The sequence below is a fragment of the Balearica regulorum genome, chromosome 1 (genome assembly GCF_011004875.1).
Source record: "Balearica regulorum gibbericeps isolate bBalReg1 chromosome 1, bBalReg1.pri, whole genome shotgun sequence".
Classification (NCBI taxonomy): Eukaryota; Metazoa; Chordata; class Aves; order Gruiformes; family Gruidae; genus Balearica; species Balearica regulorum.
This window is the reverse complement of record NC_046184.1, coordinates 150,207,447-150,214,474: the sequence shown is the minus strand read 5'-3', so window position 1 is coordinate 150,214,474 and position 7,028 is coordinate 150,207,447.

The following is a 7,028-nucleotide window of genomic DNA, read 5'->3' as shown; positions in this document are numbered from 1 at the left end:
CTGGAAAGGACCTACGATGATCATCTAGTCCAACTGCCTGACCAATTCAGGACTGAATTCAAGGTATAGCAGCCAGTTATTAGCCCAAGAGGATTTCCATGTAATGGAGAAACACAGATGTTCAGCAGTTCCCTCTTATTAGGTGTGTGTCACTGCTCCTTTAGTCTTCCTCTGGTGGGCAGCTGGGCCAAATGTTTCAAGGGCTGCAATCTGATATAGATATGTATTCATGGTCCCTGATGAGAAACAGAATAAACTTTATATGGAGGCCCAAATTGATACCATTGTTTGTTGCAAATTTCCCAGATGTTATGATTCAAATGTTTTCATGATGCAGGGAAAAAGAGCACTTTCCCTGCAGTCAGAGGAACTCAAGGCTTTCCAATTATGGCCACACACTCAGTCTTATTAGCACAAAATTTAATTTGCGTTAATCAGACTGAGGTGGGTAGAGCGCGAAATTAACTTGACTTTCATTTTGCATCATACAGTAAACTGACTTGGTGGAATCACTGTAGAAATCTGAGCTGTGAACGATGGATGAGATGAAAAAGGAGAATAAACAATGTTGTGTAATCGTCACTGCACTAGAAGGGACACAATGTTCAGTTCAGTTGTTGGGAGAAATGCTTTCCCTTCCCTGGCAAACCAAAGGGCATGTTGCCCTCAGCTGCACCCATATTTTGCCACTGAAGCTGAGAACAGTTTGGACCCAAATATTTTTCTTTAGCATCCCCTCTATTCTGAGAGCTATACATGCTTGGTCGATCTTGCCAACAATTTTTCAAGCTGTTATTTTTGCCAGAAAATTACAATTTAATGAAAATAGAAACACATTAGTTTCAATGAAATTTCCATTCTCACTTCAAGACTCTTGTTCAAAATCCAGAGGGAAAGAGAAGCATTTACTAGAGGCAGCCAGAAGCCATGGGGTGTCCAACTGGGGTATGGGTTTCAAGTGTCTGCTCCCAGTGAGGAAGAGTAAGAACACACACCTGAAATCTTCCACATCCCAGAGAAGTATGCTGATGACTGGCTCTTCTGGAAGCATGTTTTCCCTTGAACTTATTCAAAAGGTTTCTGTTTCGCCTCAATGAAGAACAAAGTCTTGACATTTTCTTTTCCTTTTCTTCTCTTTTTTTTGAAAACAGAACTCTATTTTCCAGCCAAGGTTAACATTAATTCCCTTTTCTCAACTCTCTGCCACCTTGCCTGTGTGGCTAAAATAAATGTTTGGGAGATGGAAGCTGCCCTATATACTGGAACCAAAACTGCCTCCACCTGAGCCATTTGCTTATAAACAACAGGAAAAATAAAACAATGCTTCTCAAACATTGGCCTCCAACTTTTTCAGTAAGATTTTAAAACTTTTTTCCACCCATTGCCATAAACAGATTTCTGTCTGGGAGGAAACTGCAAATTTGAGAAGGGTACTGGCACAGCAAGAAAGCTGCAGAAAAGTTTGGAAGATAAAAAGGACAGGTTTGGGGGGCGGACGAGGGGGAGAGAGGGAAAGAAAAGCATCTGTTTCCTTCAACAAGAGCGCAGAAAGCTGAGAAACAGTAAAGTTCATTTCTGTGCAGGAAGACCTAGGTGGGACGGGGACTGGGGCAACTTCAGCTGGGGCAAGAGAATTGGGAAACGGGTGGTGTGCTCACAGCCGTGGTGACAGGCGCCCAAATGCCACCTCCCTCCTGAGAGCAGGACGAACCCTGGTCTTGTTCATACCCAGTGCTATGCGCTCGGGCAGAATGTTCCCTGCACAAAATGGTCTTAATTTTTTTCTTTTTTTCAAGGAAAGAGTAAATTTTATTGCCGAGTGGGAAACACTGCTTACTGTTTACTATCTTTAAACTGTGAAATGTGCTGGAAAATAAAGACTTTAATTAAAGTTGTCTTTTCAATGTCTATTCCTTGCAGAAAAGTGACACCATTTCAAAACACAGCTTTTCTTGTATGCCTCTATTTACTTTCCCATTTTTCATATAATAGCTTCTATTTAACCAATTTCAGCAACATATTTAACGTCTTTGCAGATGTAACTGCAACACATTCAAGTGCCTTGCAAAGCAGAGTAAAGTTGTATGGTATCTTCTACGTCTCCAAAAAAGGTGGGGAACACAAAATAAACCAGCCTAAAAGTTATTTTCCCAGATTAACGTCAGAAGTCCTGCCTTTATTATTTAAACAAACCAGGCAATGTTTGAACTGTAAAGTTCTGATCTGAAAATACCAAAGCAAGATAGGAACAGGTTTTGCCAACTCTTCGTATTAACAATGGAGGGTAAAAATTGCTGACTTGCTTTGTGACAGTAATTGGCTAAACCCCGTGGACTTTAATTGTGTTTTTAACTGTCTTAAAAAAACAGTATTTGCATATTCAAAGTATGATACATAGCCTGTATGTATGCAAATAGCCATTAAACCACTGTTCATATTTCTTTATTTGTCTTAAAGCATTTGGAAAGCACGCATGATGAGAACAACTTTGCTACACTGATATGGCTGCACTCCTCTGCAGCGGAGATCGAGTCATGGGGGTTTTTTTAGGCTATGTACAGCAAAAAGCAAGGCAGCATTTCCCAGTCCAGCTACCAAGTTACATGGTACAGTGTACTAGCAATAACTAGCTCTGGAGCAATGAATAACCAGCAACTGAGCTACTCCTGGGAAAGCTCCCTTGCATTTTAAATCATCCAGAAAACAATGACCCATTTTCAAAATATAAAGTAATTCCTATCAGAAAACTAACTTTCTTGGGTGGTTCCTAACCAGGTGAAACTAGCGTGCGTGACTTCTGCAAAGCCGCGATCCCACTTCAGGCTATGAATCCTGCCCTCGATTGCGCCCGATTTGAGAGACGCTCCTCCGCCTGCAGGAACACTGCACCTTGCCCTTGAACAGCAAGTGCCCAGGTGACACAAAGGAGGGACACTTGGAGTGGAGCCAGGCACTGAGCATGAATTTTTGAGAGCTCTTCAATCAAATGGTATAGGGGCACTTTTTTTGGACCTTTAAGTTACATCCGATAAAACCTTAACATGTGCAGGTGGAGGCTGGCCGTGGCAACGAGGACAGCCTGAAGGATCTTCTAGATCCCTTCAGGTGTGGGGGCTCAAATTGAACTTGAGAAGGGGAAGCGACAGCAAAACAGGAGAGGCCTCTCCTCATCCATGGCAGCTGCACAACTTGCTGCGGCACGGCATGCTGCCTGGCCTGAAGGGATTAATCCCGAAGGGATCACCCTTGCACGCTGCCCCGGCCTCTCCTGCACAGCCGGGGCTGCCCCCGGGCAGGCACGTGCTGCAGCGGGCAGGCTGGGCAGAAAGGGCTATCGGGGAGTGAATATGTATTTGCCTCCCTGCTGATAACACCATCCCCGTAAATAAGTATTTCTTCAAATAGGAAGCAAGAACCCCACTGTACACTGAGAAAGCTGTCATTCCAAAACCAATTTTTTTCTCCATTCTCCTGTCTTGATGATTCAGCAGATGCGGCACATCATACTTTTTTTTCTTCGAAAACCTGCTACATAAAAACATGTTTATTTCAGTTAACCTTTCAACCAAAGAGCCAGCCCACTGCAGCTCATCAATAATGCCTCCATAAATCACAACCACAGACTGCAGGCAGAGATTAATACTAAGTAATTTTGTGTATAAAATTTGCTCCAAAACTCATCTATCTCTAGACATTTATTTACATATACAGAATATCCAGGATTTGAATTCCAGTGAAGTTTTGCACTGACTGATTTTTAATAAAAATTGCCTAAAGGCTGCAAATTACTTTAGCATCTTCAACTTCCATTGAAAGGAAGTTGACAAGGAATCAAGCCAAGGTACATAGCACCCAACGAGTGCTACTAATAGTAATAAATAACAGGAGGAAAAATGGACAGAAACTTCCAGAGCTTCAGCAAAAAAGTGGATCAGATCATTGTTCGAGTTCATCAAAGCAACTAGTCTTTAGGAACATTTTACTGCCCATCCTTAGGATGCTACAGTCTTCTGCTTGTGAGGGCTTTGCAATCTCGTTAATATGAAGGATGGAGATTTACAATGTTTGCGATTTTAACTGTGACTCCACCTAAAACATTTGTGCAGCACCACAGAAACACTGGCTGGAGGACCTCAACTGAGATCGGTGGGACCGAGCACCAGAGAGGACAGAAGCGATCTCCCTGCCCTGCTCAAGTTGAAGTCCCCACCCTGTTACCTATTTGTTTTATAGATGCAGCTGAAGTTCACTTTTTTTCAAGCTTGGGGATGACTTCTGCAGTAATGTGACAATTGGCAGAAAAATCCAAGCTGAAGATAGCTTGTGCACCTTTGTCTTTTCATTTTAGCACTTTACTGTTTCTTATGAATCTGTCTCCTTGATGAGGAGAAGTCACAGAGGTGACTTGCATATGCAAGGGAGTAAACGGACAGGTGACCCTGGTCTGGCTGAAAGTCCATGCTGTGGACATGGAAGTCCATGCGTCCCTCCTAAGGCAAATGTGAGAGAGAGGAAAGCAAAGAATAAGCTGTGACTCTGCTTACCAGCTTCCACATCTGAGCCAGCACTGAAGGATAAGAATTATTTATTAATACAGGTCAGGTCAGCAGTAAGTTACCACTTTCCCTCATAAGCTGGGAAAAATAGAAAGAAATTGTGTCCCTCGTATCTTTGAGTCCCAGGGCTGCTTCAGAGATGGTGCAGCTCACACTCACACTTGGTGGCAGGCTCCCAATTCACACCCACTGCATCTCCTACTGCGCTTTGCTCAGATGCAACGAACGCTGGCCTGCAACTGGGCTGGCTTATCAGATACACGTGCAACAGGATGCACATTTCTTTCCGAGATGATCTATGCCATGGCGGCAGACGCCCTCCCCTTTTTTTTTTTTCCTCCCCTGCCTGTTCTGTGCAAACAAAAGGAGTTCTTAGAAACACCTTGTACACACACCAGTACCCACCAGCCAGGATGCGACAAGCCCTGTGAGCCCAGCCAAATGTACGTACGCACCTGAAACTAAACCACCTTGCCACTGAGTCAGGGAGGATTTCATCAGGATGTTGAAGGGCAAAAAACCAGCTTGCTTTGGAGAGGAGGCAATTCTACCAATCACCTGCCATGAGATGCTATGAGAAAAAGAAACCAGGCCACACTCTCTCCTAAGGGAGAGTTGTTAATTGAGCTCTGTAGGCTCCGATCCTAAATCAACGTCTGCATCTGAACAGCTACACCACCGAGATGCGTCTGAGGTGTGCAGAAGCCAACAACAGTAACTCTAGCTTATTAAAAACCTACTTGATGATTAGAAACAAAAGACAGGTCAGCACTAACGAGAAACACGGCATGTGACGACTCCAGGTCCTCCTGGGTGCGGCAGGACGGGAATGCCGGGCGAGAGGAGCCTTACCTGGAGGCAGCGCTGCTGAAGAGCTAGATTTACTGTTTCCTGAGGTGCTGCAGGGAACAGGCTGCAGCGTGCTCCTTCCTTCCCGGCCCCAAACAGGGACGGCATCCACCCCCAAGCTGTCTGAGGGCTTGCAGAAAGAGAGCAGTAACCCATCCCATGCGTCCCCTCCAAGACTAATGGCAGAAAACGATCTTGGGGAATCGTGAGAAGCGGGAGATGCACGATCTGCGGGTACCCAGGGCTTACTCACCAACGTAACCTTAAGAGCACCTGTTTTGTTCAAAACCAGAATAGTTCTGAAATAAAATTGCAATTACTAGGGTGAAACTCAGCTTTGGTAAAGTCAGTGGAAAAATTCCCTTTTACATCAGTGGAGCCATACGAACCAAGGATATATTTTGAAAAGGTTGAATGAGTTTGTGCCTGGGCTTTAAGGATCTTTGTGTACTGTACCCTGCCAGTTTAAATGATGACTACAAAGATCTGTTATAAAACTTTTTCCAGGAGAGGCGAACGCTTTCTTTGTGTCACAGTTTTTAATATACTGTGACTCTTGCTCATAGTAAATTAGGTTATTTATCCCTTTTATTTATATGCACTGCTCTAACACTGTAACAAAACAAAGTGATAGATGCACCTATACCAGTAGTCAAACTCAATAACAAAGCAACAGCAACTGTGTGTAACTTTACCCTATTGTTATCAATTTATATAAAAGACAAATTCTGCAAGCTATGAACGTGTGAAAGTAAATTCTTTACCATTCTGGACTTGCCAGCAATTACTTTGTCCTCTGATCTGAAACCCTTCCGCAGGCCTGCTCCGACATCGCAGGGACCTGATGCTGATCTCACAGACCTTACCCAATTCACTTTCCTGGTTTCCAGGGATGCCGTTCTTTATTACACCGCTGTAATTGAAGACAGAATCAGGTCAATGGTCAGAAATACAGGATGCAGAGCTCTTCCATTTTGGAGTTTGGAGTCTAAGCCAAAAGCAAAATGTCAAAGGCAGAAGCAAACCTTATTGGATTGCAGAATAACTCCACCTGCCTTCTGCAGATAAATTTTACATTTAGATGTGTAGGGATGACTCCCACTGCAGTCAATAAAAATTGTGCTCAACCAGCGCTATTTGTCACCAATCCAACTGCCCACTCTGGAAGTCTTTTGCTGAAAGAGAGGGAAGTCTTTGGGCGACAAGCTCTCCTGATGCCGTGTTTAATCTGCCTCAGATTCCCATGTAGAATATCTTAGTGCTACCAGCTTCCCTGTAATATTCACTTAATTTATGCTATTCATTTACATTCTATTCCAAATTGAAATTCTGTTTCACTGGTATATTAAAAATGAGCCTACTAAAACCCAGCACATTTTAAAATAGTAACAGATGGGGAAGTCTGTAGAGTTCTACAAATTTAGATTCCTACTTTCAAATTAATTAAATAAATTAAAACATTGAGTAAGCAGTATCTACCTTTCATTTTGTTTCTTAAAACACGTGCTCATGGTTTATTGTACGAGCCAGCACATCATTTTATAGACAGATGCAGCAAGCCTGAGCAAAAAAACTACTGGGAAAATATCCATCCCTTAATCGCTAATTATGTTTATAAATTTA